This window comes from Boleophthalmus pectinirostris, unplaced genomic scaffold (assembly GCF_026225935.1).
Source record: "Boleophthalmus pectinirostris isolate CB_2022bp ecotype Guang Dong unplaced genomic scaffold, ASM2622593v1 HiC_scaffold_8, whole genome shotgun sequence".
In the NCBI taxonomy this organism is placed as follows: Eukaryota; Metazoa; Chordata; class Actinopteri; order Gobiiformes; family Gobiidae; genus Boleophthalmus; species Boleophthalmus pectinirostris.
The window spans coordinates 27,913,788-27,931,795 of NW_026571515.1; the positions used below are offsets into that span (position 1 = coordinate 27,913,788).

General features: G+C 36.9%; 1 long non-coding RNA gene across 1 annotated transcript in view; it reads left to right on the plus strand.

The window, feature by feature from the left end:
- Nucleotides 1–17,246, plus strand: part of LOC110164788 (uncharacterized) — a 41,648-nt gene extending 24,402 nt beyond the window's left edge. Inside the window, exon 3 of the long non-coding RNA XR_002318913.2 lies at nucleotides 17,173–17,246. This is a non-coding gene — a long non-coding RNA (uncharacterized LOC110164788). The remainder of the gene's footprint in view (nucleotides 1–17,172) is intronic.
- Nucleotides 17,247–18,008: the final 762 nt, after the last annotated feature.

The following is an 18,008-nucleotide window of genomic DNA, read 5'->3' on the forward strand; positions in this document are numbered from 1 at the left end:
TAAAATGGGTTTGACAGTGTCACTAAATGTTAGAGTGATATTTCTCATCTTTACTTAGATTATGAGAGCATAGTGTACATTTGTCTTGCAGCAGAGAGGTTGTGGGTTCAATATCTTGTGTGTTTTGTTACCATGACTACTGTTTTTATCCCATAATAGATATATTGGGAAACTTGTGATTCTGTAACTGCTCTAAATTAATGTTTCTTCTGTTAAAACTAAGAACAATTTGTAATTTTATTATTATAAAACAGGGCTGTGGCTGTTTACTTAAGGTGTTCAGTCCTTTAGAGATCAAACTGGCAAAACACAAAACACATAAAAACCCAGACAAAAAAAAGTGTGAGTTGTACCAGGAAGTAAAATACCTTTATTTACAGGACTAAGCCAACATGTTTCAACTTACAATGATCTTTATCAGTGCTTACATAAAACCATGAGTTTTGGAGTTTCTATGTTGTGTCTTGATTCAAGGATCGTTCATCTCCGCCCCTAACACTGCAGTACCATCACTGTCCACTGTAAAACATCTGACTACTCCATAAAAACACTAGTATGTTTGAGTATTGAGTTTTTTCATTCTGTTGACTCTCAATGGCAGTGGTTGTTTGCCCCACTTTCAGTTTTATTTACATGTTTTAAGTGCATAAAAATAATAGTATCCCCTGGCTTTTATGATGAATTTTATATACCTCTGAGTGAGACAATCTTGTCGTGACATTAGCGTGAACCTAAGGGAGTGCTATATATCCAGTGTGCTTGTGGAAAGATTCAAAAATGTGTTTGTCAATATTTATGGACATCTGTAGGCCTGTTTTTAGCGCGGGTCACGGCAGGGACACCACGCACAGATAATGACGATGCTTTTGAGCTTTTATTGCTGGCGTCATCAGAAATTTGCTCCGACTCTGTGGTGTTTAGAGAAAGCAAATGCGGTTGAAGCAAGCAAATATTTAAGGTATCTGCAAATGTGATGCACATCTGTGAAACAGCCCAGGGGTGAAAAGCGGCGCATAACAAGGCAACAAATGCTGATCCGGGGCTTCTCTGCGGCAAAATAAAATATGGCTCAAGTTTTCATTAAGGTGCTATTGATTAGCTTTTCCTGGCAATGAATTATGGGCCACATTAAATAAAAGGGAAAATATTTTTATGACTTTGCAAAGGCCATGCCAGATCCTCCGCTTGCTTTGTGTGTGCTCGTCCCGACAGGCTTTTTGTTTTCTGAGGGATTCTTGTGGCTTTCAGAACTGTGAGGTCTAAGATGAAGGCAAAATAAGGTTATTTCACCTCACATTAAAATGCAAGCACGGTACTTGAAAGGCTGAATTTGTATCTTGGCTCTTGGAACACAATCATGAATAGGCTTATTAACTTCAAATGCAGATAACTGCTAAATATACGTCTGTAAATTCATTGTAATAATACGAGTCTGTTGCTGGTGACGATGCATGCAGCTATTACACAATAGTTTGAGTACTCAAAGGGATTAGCTTCTGTTGCATCATGTGACTGGTTCTGGTTGTGTTCAACATCTAGTACAGCATGAGTAACAAAAGGAGGTGTCAATGTGCCAGAATCAAACACAGTCCAAATATGGTCATCACTTCCCAAACACAGGGACACTGTGTTTGTTAAAGGTGTCTGATACTGTCACCTTCAATGTTGTGCATTCATATCTTCTGTAAGATCTATGCAAATATTTTTTTTAATTTATTGTTGGCACAACAGCAAATGTGGTCAGTGTGCAGGTCCTGATAGGAATAGGTGCAATTCTTATTTCACTGATTATAACAGGCATGTCCAAACTATGCCCCGTGGGCCAAATGTGACCCCCAGACAAATTTTTCTTGGCCCCCAGCCTTCTAGCTGAATTGGCCCAAATTACCTTGCATCAATTAAAAATGAACTTATTACTGCAAGTTTTTTTTTAAATCTACCTTGATAAAACTATGTATTAAATATTAGTGTGTAGTTTTAAGGATCTTAGCATGAAAAAAGACTGATGGCTTATTCTAACGTGTTAAACATGCACATATTTTAATTATTCACTGTACTGAGCACCAATCTACTGCTTCTTCTGCTTTGTCTGTGTTTAGATATGTGGCCCTTGATGAAAAAAGTTTGGACACTCCTGGATTATGATATTAATGTTTAACAGTAAATGTGCCAACAGTTGGCTTAGCTGTATTTATTTAGAACCAACCAATCCAGTTTTATATTCTGTGCACATTAATATGATCTATAAATGTCTGTTTCTATCTCACAAAACATGTCCAATCAGGCTTAAAACTTGTAAGTAAAATGTATTTTACAGTTGTTTTCTTATATGTGGGTGTAAAACTGGATTCCTAAAACATAAGCATGTAAAAAAGTATGTCCCTGGCATTCAGACGAGACAGTGGTGTCATTAACAGTGCGTGTACTGTATGGGAGATAAGGGTTTCAAAATAATGTATCTCAACAAAAAATGCAGCAGGTGCTCAAACTAGTTTCTCCAGAAAATCACATAAATACGGGTAGTGACAAAATGTACAGTCAAAACAGGTTCACAGAAAGAGCGACCGAAAACTTACAAGCCATGCCAAATTTATATATATATGTGATACACATTTCAGTTGGTAGCAGATAATGTGGCAAAACGGCTATCAAACATTAAGAGGGTTACTGTTCGCACTAAAAATAGCTCACTAATATAGCTTTCATTAAAAACAGAAATGGTTCCCACCAAATTTCCTTATATGATGTTTTTTTTTTTTTTTAATAGTCAAGTTTAGTCAAAAAGTGCATTGAACCTATAATATCTGGCCTGGTTCTGTTTGAAAAGCTTCATAGGAGAGATATTCAAAAGATCACAAATGCTCCAAACAACCCAACAGGAGGTTTATTATATGAATAAGTGTGTCATGTTTTATTAATACTTTCACTGTGATGCATTAACTGGAACAGAATAGTGTGGTAAAAGCTCACTGATTTGAATGATATGTTTTTAAACAGATCACTTTTTATTGTTTTAGTTAATTTAGCAGCTAAAGAGCCTTGAATCCTGTCTTTGGAAGCTCATTAAGTTGCCTCATAATTACAATCAAGAAATGACAAGCCAGTTTTCATGGAGTCCTGCATATTAAATGGGCAAATGTTAGCGTTGTGACAGTGTGGTGACTGCTAGCTGCTCTTCACTGTTCAGACCCAAAGCACTTAGAGCCACCAGGTGTTTGCCCAAGATCCTTTTTTCCGCGAGACAAATGGAAAAGTGTCGTATCCCTTTAAACACGCCATTAATATGTCTTGTATGACTCGCCGCAACTGCGTACTTTTATGACAGTTTCTCAGTGTCTTTGTTAGACATAGCTTCCAGTTTACGTTTTGCAGGTAATTATAGCGTTGTGCACACCGGAGTGGCACAAATGAGCACTTTGGGGGAAGAATCAGTTGGCTGTGTGCCCATCAGGACAGGGTAAACACTCCAGTACAAAACGCCTGTAAAAAACACCCAAAGTCTGTCATGGTTTTTAATAGAGGAGGTGTCCGGACGCTGAGTGGGTTTACACACTCAAACTGAAAAATATAACAAGTTTGTGAGTTATTATGTGACATGGGGAAAGTGGTAAAATCACGTCTTTGTATGTAACTGGCGTGTCCTTTGGTGTTATGAATGTGTTTGTCAGAATCTAATATTAACCAAGAGGGTGGCCATTCCGATGGTTTTGTGAGGCCACCATGAAAAACACCATTTGTCTGTCAATGTCTTTTTAAACACCATAGACTGTAAATAGATGCCATAGACGGCAAATTTTAAAAAACAAGAAAGTTTGTCCCACAGATGCAGATAATGGCAACACTGGCTGTGCATATTCTACTGCCAATGCAAACTTGTAAAATGGCTTAAGTCTTGACCTAGTAAAATTTCAGAGAAACAATACTTTCAAGCAGGAAATGCGTAAAAAACTATAGCAAAAGTAACACATATATGAAACTGCAAAGGCCCATAAATGTTGGCACTAAATTGACTGTATACAATGAAGGAGGGAGATTATGTTGATTGTGTGATAGTGTCATTGTTGCTGATTGAAGTGTCACATAAAGCAGCCATTTTCAACCAGTGGGAGATCAATCTAAGAATTATCAGAATGAGAGTGATGAATGGAGGTCTGAGCTTAGAGTTAAAGTGCTCATATTATGCTCTTTTGTGATCTGTTTTATAATGTTTTCTCCTCAAAACATTTCTGGAGTTTTGTTTTGTTTTATTCACACATGATTAACACACAAATACTACATATTTAAGATGACTTCTTCTCTCTAACACTCTGTTCCACCTTCTGATGTCATGTAGTAATACACTGTTTTTAAATTCCTTACATCTTCACTAGAAAGTGAAAGCAACTGCTTCCTGACATGACAAAGTGGAGCAGAGCATTTTGAGCTTTAGAGATGTGGACAGATTAATATGACAGGATTGCTCAAACATGTAAATGAAACAAAACACAACTCCACTTATGTTTTTGATGAAGTAACAACATTATAACATGGCTTAAAGCCCACAATCTTACAAGTATTTGGGTATAATATAGAACCTTGTAACCTTGTTTTTGAATGATTTCAAATGTACTGAATGTTTCCACAATGTATTTTTTCAGTATCACTGAGGAATTTTACCAGGTTTTTACTTGACCAATATATTCATTTCTTATTCATGTATTAATCGATCCATATATGGTTACACTGGCTAATAACAAATTACAAAGAAATGTTAATTAATTTAGTCCATTCTCTTTTGAGAGCTGAACCAATTCCTCTTTTTTCCCTAAAACATGCCATAGAAAGTGTATTCCCCACTTCCCCACTGAACTATGAGATTGTATATATATATATATATGTTTTTCTTTTCTTTTTTTTTTAACCTTATTTGAACCTCTTAATGTACATTTGTACCTTTGTCTGTATATTTTCAAAGCCTTTTAAATACTATTGTCTATTCAAAATCAATACAGCTTTAACTACCCAATAAAAAGTATTTTCTAATCAAGTACTAACTCTTACGGCAACAAAAACATTTTATTATGCAAGGAAGTGTTGTCAGCCAGCATTAATGCACATCTGTTCTGTACGTATGTAGTAATCGATAGATGCCAAGAAATACTATATAGTTTACAGTGCGATCATGTGGAGGCAAAAATAACAATAAGTAATCTCATGTCATTTAGCTGTTCTATGCAAAGTTAATGTAATCCTCTAATGTTTAGTGTAACGCATCAATCATGCAAAAATCTATTGTTGCATTAGCCTTGAAAGAACAATAATAATAAAAATGCTATAATGGTTTGAGCTTCCTTTCCATAAATCACGCGCAGGCTGGGGAGGGGGCATCTTAACTTGCCATTTCAGCTCATCTGGTCTGTGGAGGGGATGCAGAATACTGATATCATATTGAACTGGGAGCTGCGATGCCGTTTGGTCACTTTGAGATCGGAGTGGTGAAATACTGCAGGACACAAGCTGCAGCCGCATGTGGACTTGACCCAACGCTTTGTACAATGACATCAAGCAGTTTTCAGTTCAATAGCCACTCAAGCAGACACAGTAAATCAACAAGAAATGCATAAAAACTGAGAGGGCTGTGGGATTTATTGGAACAAAGCAAATCCTGCTAAACAAATATAAAAATAAGCCTTGAATCAATAGGAAATGTAAATGAAATTAAATAGGACTTCTACGATTGTGTGGATGTCTGCCATAAAAGGCCACAGGTGTATTATCGTGCCACTCCCAAGCTTATTAACATTTGCATATGCTAAATCATTATGTAAATTACCACAAGTGAGGAGCTATGATTCACCGCCCTTCACAACATTTGTCATATTCACTTGTATATGAAGACACAAATCAATAATTGAGCATGTATAGACAATGTGTCAAAATCACAGTGTTTCATCTTTCCATTCATTTTGTTCTGTTTTTATGCTAATACAAGTCAGGTTGCGTTACATTAGTTTTACAGCATTCCTCAGCTCTTATCAGTACATTTTCTAGTGCTTATTATATTGGCTGTTAGGGTGGGCAATATGGCAACATAAAAAACAAAAAAAATATAGTAGAACACGTTTTCTTTTTTTTTAGATCACCGGTAACTAGCAGCTTTAAACTGTTCACATGTGATTGGTTAAATCCGCCTGTGACTGTGTATATTTATATTGATATTATTACAATATGTATTTATAGATTTTTCATATTAGGAAATATTGAGACAAAATCACAAAAATTGTCATTGTTGAAGTTTAAAGTATTGCAGAAAATGTGCATGGACTATAAAATGTTTTTTTTTCATTTTTTTTTTTTCTCAATAGTAACCAAGTTGTTTCGCAGCCTTTTAAGAAAATTATATCCAAGATGATAATATTCTACACAAAGCAACAATCTCAGTATTATCAATTTTCCGGGTATAGTCTATTTCTAGAAAGCCAAACCCATAGTACAATGGAGTACTATGTTAACATTGAGGGTGTAGTAAAATAGTTTCCCAAAATGCAGCCTGCACACAGAGATCAGCAGTAGAGCCAGTGTTTAGATTTGATAAGTGAAGTGCATTTGCAGAGTGCGGTTTCAACCTGGGACCTTGAGGAGAGCAGTGGAGGAGCTGAGTGCGTCTGAAGAGGCTGTTCCATTTCACACAATACACTACACAGGCAGAGGGAGGAGAAGATAATACTCCAAACCAGACCCAAAAACGCAAAGTGCAAAATTAATAAAGCTTTTTAGTCGGCATAATCATCCATTTTGAACCTAAACTGCGCAGAGCAACAAAACAAATCATTTTTGGTGAAAGAATACATGTATTTTAATGCCCTCAAGCAAAACTAATTAAAGACGACACCTCATTTACATAAATAAGCATTATAATTTGCATGCAGGCACAGGGGAATAGACTCAGAAAAGAAAGCAATATTTTGCAGTCTGCTAATTTCATTTTATTCAGGATTTAAGCTTAATAAAGATTCATTTTGGAGGGGAAAGGAAAATAATCAAAGGGGAAATTTGAACTATCTCCAAAGATGCAGCAGCATGTATTCAAAGGGCTTTTTGCGAGTCACCAGATGACTCCTAATCTGGAGTGGCACCGCCTGGAAGCGCTCCAACCCAACTCCTTGAAAGGTAAAAAAAAATTTAGAGTCCAATTTATTAGTATGCAGTTCTGGCATCGGGTGGAGAATTAATGGCGGTGACTGATAATGACTGTAATCGCGGCATAAATGGGGTGTTGAAATAGCAAACAACGGGCACAAGGCATGTAATGGGGATTTTATTAATTAGCCCATGTCCCTAGCATGAGCAGTCTGCAGGATTTACTGTGGCCATGCTGCCGGTCAGGAAGGGGTCGGACAGGCTACTGCAACTGAGAGGGGGTCAATGTGAAGACTGTAGACTGGGCCAGAGTACGCCATCACCCACTGTTTTAAAATACTGCTAATATGTCCTCAGGATTTATATGTGTTTATTAGACATATTTTATTCAATGGAATTATGCTGTAGTGAAAGCAGTCTCCTATATAATCAGAGGCCCAGCTTATAACTATATACTTTTTTATTCATATTTTGCAAGGAGTTGGAGTATTCATGACACACTATTTGAAAGACCAAAGCCAAACCTCCAGTCTCCCTGTTAGTTTGAAACCAACAGCACCAACTAATCTTGACATCCCTGAAGCTTTAATTGTATTGCTGTTAATGTTAATGATAGACTTGTTTTTTTTGTTTTTTTTAAAAATCATTTTTAATTTAGTATATTTTTAATCCTGAAAGGCACTTAAAAATACTGAAAGCGTGCCATTAAAGTTGCAGTGGAGTTATTTAATAAGAGTATTAGAGTGGTAGTAGTTTTAGGGGTAGCTGTCAAAAGTAATGGTGGTATTTTTGTACTTTAGTTGGAGTACTTGTATTTTGTACCTTACCTTTCCTTGTATTTGGATGTTGCTAGGAGAACTGAACATATGGTGGCAGTGTCGCAGGAAGAGCATTCACACATCAGCTCATCAACAGGAGAGGATTGATTAAAAGTCCTTTTTATTACTCACTGCTTCCTTAATGGACGCCAGACTTTCAAAATGGAAGAAACAATTAGACTTTTACTGCTTTGTGGCCACTACTGATTTATATCAATCACTGTGCGGGTGTAAATTTTCCAATAAAAGACGGGACCACTCCTAGCATACATAATCAACATCTCTGTGTGCACATAGGACTGCAGCTTGTCTTTAAGTGAGCAGGTCTGAACAGTTCACCTCATCAACAGAGTGACTGATGGACTTCCTAAAATACTCCTGAGCTCGGCTCTCAATCACCACGAGTGCTAAAAGATGACAGATCTCTCACTCTGGATCAAAACACTTTATTTTGATGTGTCAATCAATGGAGAGGACGTTTAATGGATAGGTGTCACTATAGCCACAATCAGACTTAATCTTTTTACAAATAATACAATTTTACTTTCCAGTTTTCTACAGAATCACCACAGCAATCATCTACCTTTTTAAAGTTGTGGTTTGGTAAAGGTTATAATGTGCACACATGTATAAGATGCCCTTCCAGACATGCACAAATCACAACAATAATTTGGTAACTGGCAGAGGTAAGACACCCAAGGCCCACACTGTTGTCCTGCTTCGGCCCACAGCTCCTCTTTAGGGGTTATTCTTCTCAATCAACAAATGTGAAATAAAATGTCATGTTCTATGTCAATTTCGGTGGTTCCTCAGCTATAGAAATGTATCAATAATAAATAAATAGATTATATTACTTTTGAGGAAATTTTAAAAAGTAGAAAATTTAATAATTGGCTGCCCAGTTACCAATCAGAATACAGAGAATATGAATCAAAATTCCATGGCCATGGTGAATGTGACATGTGATAAAACAATGGAAATCACAACTTAGTCTTCATGGGACCAGAGCATTTCTGCCCTGTGCAGAATTAACATAGACACTGAGTCAGCTCAGTCTAAATCTATGAAGGCTCAAAAGGCTAAAAACAGGAGCTCCGGTACTGAAGCCATTGCCTGGAACAGGAGACCAAAACCAAAAAGAGCAGCAGCTATAAGACAAGGTTCTGGATTCACAATTATCCATGTGGGCAAACCTGATCCCAAAGTCCAGGGGACACAACCATCCTTCAACCTTGAGTCTGACTTCCCTGCTCTCAAAATGATAGATCTTGAAGTTCAGACTGAGGAGAAAAGGATTCTACACCACTTCATTTGAAAGACCAGTCCTATCAAGGAACTTCACCTGGTACACGGAGGCAACCTCTCCAATGTGAACCAGGTTCAGCCTTCCAGACAAAAAACTCCTGAGGTCAAAGCTGCTGCACTTGTGCAGCCCAAAATAAGAGAGACCTACACCTACATGACTACTCTCGTGAGGAGGCCATTGAGATCTTCATCACACAGAGCAAACCAACACCAGTTTTGTTCAGGCTGATAAAATGGCAACTCCTTCTGCAGGTCTGGAGCCTAAGTTCACCCTTTCAAAGAGAAATCTTTACACCATCTCTGAGGTGGAGGCCGAGATGGACTCCACCAGAGAGGAAGTCCTGGAGATGTTCCTGAGGCAAGCCTACCGCAGCACTGTGCTTTGTTCATGGAGACAAGATGGCCAAGATAGCCATGGTCCCAAACACTGAGGAGATCATCTTAAAACCCATGGGACCTCTGGCAGCAGGATGCCCAATTCTGTACAAATAAATATAGTGCATACAACAAACATCTTATCAGGGCCATCATCTTATTATTGATGATAATTATAACTATGGATGTGTCGATAATCAGATAATCAGTGCCTAAGTTTGACTAAATTCATAATCAAAGAGAAAGGAGGCTTAGAGCAAGAGGGAAGGGATTCAGGGGGATCAGACTTTTAGTCTAAATAACTAAAAGTATGGATTAGTGACATGTGTGGGGCTTTACACTGCACTATTGGGCTTATAATTAGTCCATAATTAGTTTGTATGACTGACAAAAGCCAGTTCCTTTAATGCATTCACTAAAAGCATTTCAAGTAATTTCTCTTCCTTTATTCACATAAATAAACTAATAAAATTACACATATAAAGCACAATATTACTAAGAAAGCGCAATATCTAAGAGCATTTACTGATATGTTTTAAAACTAACAACCTTTTAAAAGTATGGCATATTTATTGAAATGACAGGGTTTGCCAAATGTCATGTTTACACAGAACCGGATTAGAAATTTGTGATAAAAACTGGTCCAGTAGTAATGGCCAGTTTTAGTTTTAGTAAGTCAATAATGTTTATCATCTAAATATTTAGTGGTGGTATGGTCGTGGCCTATACCCTTAGGTGACTCAGTTGTCGTCCATAAAACAGATGGCTTCTGTATGAGAGCGAAAATATAAAACGGCCACTCCCTGTAACATACTCTCACTTTAAAATGGCATTTTAAAGTTGGCTGTGTCCCGAGTTGCAGTCAAAGCACTACTCCACCCAAAAATGTCTTTGCACAAGCTCACGTTGTTGACAGCTTTGTGTAAAAAGTCTGTTTTTGCCCTCACAGTGAAACCAGCCGAGGGGCACCTGTATTCATGTCAGTTACAAGATACTGTTTTTCAATGTGGTGTGTGTCATTTTATTGTAGATAGTTGTTTTCTCACACTGATAGGGTGCCACCTTAAACAAATAAATGTACTGTTCTAACCTACTTCAGACACAAGTTACTATAGAAAAAACCCTCAGAGGAGCATCATCTTATAGTGTGTACACATTGAATTTGGCCTTATCGATTTAGACTGCAGACTTGACTTTCTGAAACAATACAAAATTAATGGCATTTTGATTACTTTTACATGCGTGCCACTGCGTAATTAATGGTTTGCAAAAAGAATGTAACCTGGATTGTTCTTAACAGCTTTTAATATGTCTGAACAACTTAAGTCCTAACACAAAACACAAGAAGATTATATATTTACACTACAAAAGAGTGATAAGAAAAATGTTTACTCTAAAGGCACCTATAACATTGGACCTCTGCCAAGACATCTTATAGCTCCACAATATAAGCTGACTATAATAACTATAACTTCTAATACTTAAAGATGTACTGTGTAACTTTTCTGGTTGTGAGTTGGCCACCTGCTCATTTTTCATGAATATGTTATTGCTTTCCCTAGAATGTTTCACAGTGTGGCAGTAATCCATGTGCAAAACAAGCCAGTGACGCCATCAGGCCAAGTTTCAGTTGAGATCTGAGGAGAGGCAACCCTACTCACAGTAAGAATGCATGTTTATCAAGATATTTGTAAGCAATAGAACATCTGTAATTGAATAAATGCATGTTGGGGAGATTTCATGCCACACTGTGAAACATTTTAGGCAAAACATTAATCTCTCATGGAGACTAGCAGGTGATGTACCCCCTACCAGAAAATGTACATTGTGAACCTTCAACTATTGCTTATGACTCATGACTTATCTCGAAAATAACACATTTGTGCACCAGACTTACGTGTTTGCATTTTATTGTACCCTTAATAGACAAGAATCCTCCATACCATTGCACTGGATTGTAGCAGTAATAATGAATAGAAATGCCTTCCCATTGCGTGACAAAGGTGTGCTTATATTGTACTGTATATTTATCTCATGCTGATGCCCAAGGCTAAATGTTGGTAACACTAGCTGCTACAATCTCACCATTCAGGTTCAGATTCACACTTTTTGTCATTGGCTTTTAATGGAATGAGCAGAGAAACCTTAAGTGACTTTTCGCTCAATTCATTAAATATGTTGGGAGCAATTCAAACTTTGCTTTTATTGAAATGACTTAAAATAATGAATTCTAATTATGGAGAGTTGTAAAAGCTACACAATGCTGAGTAACCTAAATGCATTGTTTTTGTAAAGCAACGTGGTGATGAATTAACACAAAAAATCTCAGTCTTGGCTAAAATAAAGTTGAAAAGAGAACCATTGATCAGGTGCTATAACATTGTGACCAATCTCTCCTTATCATGACAGCTGGCCTTTTGGATTTTCTGCAGGACAGCAAGTGAATTTTGGTTCAAAGTTGGTATATTAGAAACTGGCAAAAAAGCACACTTAGGAATTGTTTTGAAGAATCTGAGTCTAGAAAAATATCATGACTTCAGAGATTTGTGACTGCAGTAAAAAATGGTGCAGAATAGAAAAATGTGATGTGTGTTGTGAGGGTCCAACCAACAGATGAACTGTAGTTATGAAATGAGTTGATTGAAATGGGTTGTTTGAAGTTACCAAATAAAAAAAACAAAACAAAAAAAACCAAACAAAAAAACATGGTTTATATTATAGGTTGTGAAATACTTCACAAATTACTACAACTCACATGTATTCACAAAAATGCATTCTTAAAGAAACATAATTTTTATTTATTCTGACTGAAAAACAATACTGCAAAACACTGAACAAGAGGTGATGCAGGGGAGCTTGATGCACTCATTGCAAAGAGCACATTCCTTACTGACTTGTGAAATCTCTTTTTGTGGTGTTTTACCTCAAGTACCTGTTCCTTTGGGCGTGTGCAGTGTTTTTCAACCCCTGATGAGGTCACATACAAAAAATGTGTTGAAAAACAGTCAGGCTGAAACATATCAAAACCTGTTTTTATGTAATCATAGAGGCATTTCTCAGAGTATCTCCCATCTCAAAAACATGAAGTGAATGTTCTTTTATGACTTTGTTTTTGTTAGCTTTTCTGCCTTTTTGTGGTGCTGTGATGAAAGAAGGGCAGATGAGAAGTTGGCAGCATTCCTTGGCAGTGACACAAGACTTACACACAGGTATCACCTTATTGCGAACACATAAAACACAGTATAAAGCAGATGTGCCGGCACCTCTCTCAAAATGAAGGTTCATAAGAAATATCTATATTAGAAAAGCTACAATTTCAAACAAAGCCTTCTCAAACACTCTCACAACTTTTTATATGTATATATATATATATATATATATATATATATATATATATATATATATATATATATATATATATATATATATATATATATATATATATATATATTGTATATTGTATATTATTATTTTTTTTTTATGTGATAAAAGTTTCACCTTGACACACCACAAAAGTTACCAGGATCATGGAACGAATTTTGGGTATGAATAATGTAAGCAGTGTGTTTTTGGGTCCATAAAACATTGGTAATACATTCACACAACTGAATCCATTTCACTATATTGTAATGAAAATATAAACATTCTCTGTACTCTTACTAAATGTACTTTGACATTGACCTTGGCATGTTTTCAGAAAAGATTTGTTTTTCAGACCCTGGGATAGGATCTATGTCTTCTGTGTGCTTTTATGTTTTGTATCAGCAAACTAAGCCAAAGTAGTTGAATAGGCACCAGTCACATGAAACACTTAATGGAAGTGAAATAAGGAATAAGGAATAAGGGAGAAATTATGTATTTACTTATTTGCTTTATCTATGCTTATTTGAGAATAAAACAAACACTAGATATGAGAGAAGCACAGTGCTGCAATACCAGCAGTGTTTGACTTTGAATTTCCTATGTTTTGCTGTGTTTTGTTTTTAAGTATATCTCACACATCTTCATCTTTCTCTGTAATTCTTGTATATTCAAAGCTATCCTCAGTGCAAATAGTTTTCCATGCAAAATTAACCAGAAGAAGTGGAATCACCTGGCAGTCATAACACTGAATTAGTCATGGATTGTAAAAACACGTTTGTATTGAGCTTATTCCAGGATGCCAGGAAGGAAAGTTTGTGAATCGGACTGGTCCCGTGGGCGTATGGAGTGGGAGATCCCTGTGAGACGCGGAGGTGCCTCAGACAGGAGTGTTGCTTCACCTGCTCCTGTGTTTACCTCAGATGGTGGGATTAGGAGGCAGCCATGTGGAAGATATGACCGTAATCCAGAGCGCTTTGAGTTGGCAGTCACATCCACCACATCCGCTAAAGGTAGAGCACAGAGGTAGAGTTAGGAGAGTGAGAAACCCCAGTAGAACTCACAGAGACACTTGGATTTGAGTCTGACTTTTGGAAAAGGTGAGAGGGAGATGGATACTTAGGTGGATTGTGGATTCTATTAAATAACACATGGTTAGATTTGGCCAGAGTGGCTGTAGATCAATCAGTCATAACACTGCCATAGTTTAAGGGCCCGTATTACACTATGATTTATGCTATAATGTTTCCTCATCAGAAACATACCTGGAGTCATGTTTTGTTTCATTCTCACATTTAACACATACACCGTGCATTCTTAGGCTGAGTTTTTTGCTCAAACTGAAAACTGTTCCACCTTGTGATGTCATGTGGTAATACAGGAAGTGCTCCACTGCGTTTTTAGACTCCATACACCTTCACTAGAATAATTTGTTTCAATCAATTCAGACCTAGAATTGTCCAGTTCTTCTAAACAAAAGGTAAAAAGTAGCCGTTAACTGGAAAACTACCTTTTCGTGACATCACAGGGTGGATCAGAGCATTTTGAGCTTTTAAGATGTAGACAGAATAATAATAAAGGGTTACTCAAATGTTTTTGATGAGTTAACAACATTCTAACATGGCTAAAAGCTCAAAAGAGTCAGTTGTGTGTAAATAAATACGTTTTATTTATATAGCACTTTTTACAGACATATGTTGCAAAGACGCTTTACAGATCATTATTCATTCAGTCCATACCCGGTGATGGTAAGGTACTATTGCAGCTACAACCATCAGCCCCTCCGACCACCACCATCACTCACGCGCACACCACTTTCATACTAGGACATTTAACAAAAAATAAAGATGAAAATATGGGCAAAGACTTGAGTGAGTTTGACTTAACTGTGATAGATGGAAAGGGGCCAACATGAACCTTTTCTCCTCAAATGAGTTATGCACTGTGCACGTGTGGATCCTGCTTTGATGACCTGTTGCGTGGTGTCAGATATTTTCCTGTGTTCTTTGTGTGCGTGTGTCAGTGTGGCCGGGCGCCACACACACATACAGAGAGCTGCAGACGCGGAAATGAGCTGTTACTGTGCACTGGATAATCAAAGCAGGGCCTACAGGTTGCATGCATGAGACGTAACTGAGAGGATAGACGGTTTGTGATTGTATTAAACCATGTAACATTTGCTTATTGATCCAGTCGACCATCAAGATGTGGCACTGATGCTGTTATGATATCAGCTTTTGGTACCCATTCCTAGCATTCATCCATGTGAGGAATGACGGATTTTATGTGTAAATTTAAGCATGTCAGCAGTGTTGTTTCTGAGTTTCCTATCCGGGAAGTCTCCATAACATAAAGGGCCTGTACCAGATTTTTTTTTCATGTATTTGAGCAACATTTGTCTTGTCCCAGTACAGATAAATAATAGTATAAGCAGCAACTTAAAAAATAAGTTTACTGTGTATTGCTTGCACCTAAAATATAAAGAGTTTTGGAGGACTGCTTATTGCAGTGAATAATCAGGATGTTCAGAATACAGATAAGGGTGGAATAAGTTGAGACCACCGCAAATCTTTTAAAATGTATGTATTCTATTTTTTCATGTTTTTAAGACAGAATAATTAATACATTTTATTAATTTTTAATTACTGAACAATATTATCAATTTTGATATCCCACATATTGCAACTGGAATTGTTCATGGACGGACTCTTAACATCACATAAGATAAAAATGTGTGTGGTTATTTTTCAATCAAACTGAACAAATTATTTTTCTGAAAACATTGCCACCAGTCCAAGGTTAGCCTGTTACCTGGCAATAACAGTTTGAATACACAACCGATAGTACAACAAGGGGACGTGTTAAGTTGTTCTCACATCCAACAAGGCCATCAGTGCTCACTTTGCATCCTGGGTAATACTTGTCTAGATGTAAATATTAAAACAAAATGAATGACCAAATTAAATCGGTTTGAATGTGCATTTCCTGATCATACGTCAGCTGAAGAAGTCGTGTTAACTTGTGATTTGTTGTCTGTGGTCCAAGCACCATCGCCCGCACCATCACAAACAGGCTAACGCTAAACTCTTATTTATCCATTGTTCTGATAATTAAACCCTTCTCATTAGTGACATAATTGGAAGTGTAATTAGCAATAGTAATAATTATTGCATTTAATACGTTTTCTCTTTTGGTTATCAGCCTCGTTCACAGCTAATTAGCAGTCAAGAGAATTTCATACTTTTGTCCTTGTTCATTTTACCACCAATTATTTCAGATATATTTTTCCTCCAAACTTGGCTAAAAAATCAGTTTAGCTTTGTATAGCAGACAGTTATTTGTTTTCATAATGTAAAGTCCCATTTGCAGTCTGAACTGTGCATTAGTTTGTTAAATGAGAGAAGGTGAAATTGGTTCGGTGACATATGTGGTTTTTAAGTTTGACCTACGCAAGGCCCCGATCCTTTTACACCAAAAAGTGCTCTTTAGAGACAGCCTCCGAAGCACGCATACAGAAGCATACGCACAGAGCTGTAATGAAAACATATTTAGTTTAGTGTATTCAACAACATAAAGGGCATTACCTCCAAGCAATCATCCTAAGATTCCATGTTGTAGAGATTATTGGTTCAGACTTTAACCTTTTACATAAATCTGCTGTAGGACGCTGTTGAAATGCCTAATGCATATACGTTTTTTATATATGAAATTACAATGCTGTGTTATTGAGTTTACTTCTAGTTACAAAGAATTATCTTTGTACTTCCACAGAGTTATCCTAGGAAGGGCATCTGATGTAGATTATTTGTGATGAACCCTTTGAAGGGAAAAATGTATTTATTCAAGACACATCACCCACCTTGCTTTTGAATGTGAGGTATAAGTCGAAGGTGGTTGTTGGAGGGTTGTTGGCACAGATTGCCACCCATGCTTCAGTCTGTCAGGGCAGTTGTGGCATCATTAATAATGTAAATTTTATTTATCTTAAATATTTGTTTGTGAGCATTTTGACTTGACTAGATTCTGACTGGATCACTGTTGTTTTGATGCCCTGCATGATTTATTTGTTGTAAACGTTTTAGATTTGTGACATCTTTGGTATAATCTGCTAAAAAGCTCCAGGCCTTGAACCACTTGATGTCAAAGAAACCAGTGTAGATGAGATGCTGAACAGCTGTTTTATGTTTATCTACAGAAATCATATGGAGGACGAGTGAGCTGTGGCTGCAGGCGATAACTCCTCTGTGGATCCAACTACTGCACATCCTCCAATAAGAAGGTAAGGCTTTACTTATGTACACAGGCAATATTTGTATAATTAAATGACAAAGGGCAAGTAAGACTGTATGCATTTAGCAAGTTATTGTCAAACTAAACCTCTGATTTTCTTTTTTTCCTTTGATTTTGTTTTTTAATGTGTTTCAGTATTTCATATAAACATATACACATTAAAATAATATTCACTTTACATTCTTCAAATGTTCAAAATGCTTTATTTTTTAACTATGATGACAGATATTTTAATGAACTTGTATTAGCACTGGCAGATGGTCTATGCACCTGCAGATTAATTTAAGCATTCAGTGTTACACAAACTTTTATAAAAATCAGTGTTACTATCTGACAGTTAGCATCACACACTATCAGTCTTGTGGTCCCATTGTAATACTGTGTGTATAAAGTTATCACAGAGAAGTCACAGCTATGTCACAGTTTAGCTCACGTCAGTTTGGGTGTAAAAAGTTGCCCCTCTGCTTCATGGGACGACTTAATTGTGTGAGACACAGAGTGGAGTCATGATACCCCAAGGCCTGGATTAATTTAGCTGTGAAAGCCCACGAGCAGCCAGCGTTCAGCAGGTGCCTGTTTGTCTTCAGATGGGACTTGTCTTTGGCACTGGTGCAGCGGCTCATTATAAATCTGTAATTAAGTTACATTTTTATTTGCTTTTTTAAACTCTCTGTCATGAGGGATCAACATAGTGTAAACTCAGTCTCTGCTAAGTGCACTCCTGGCTACATCAAACTCATA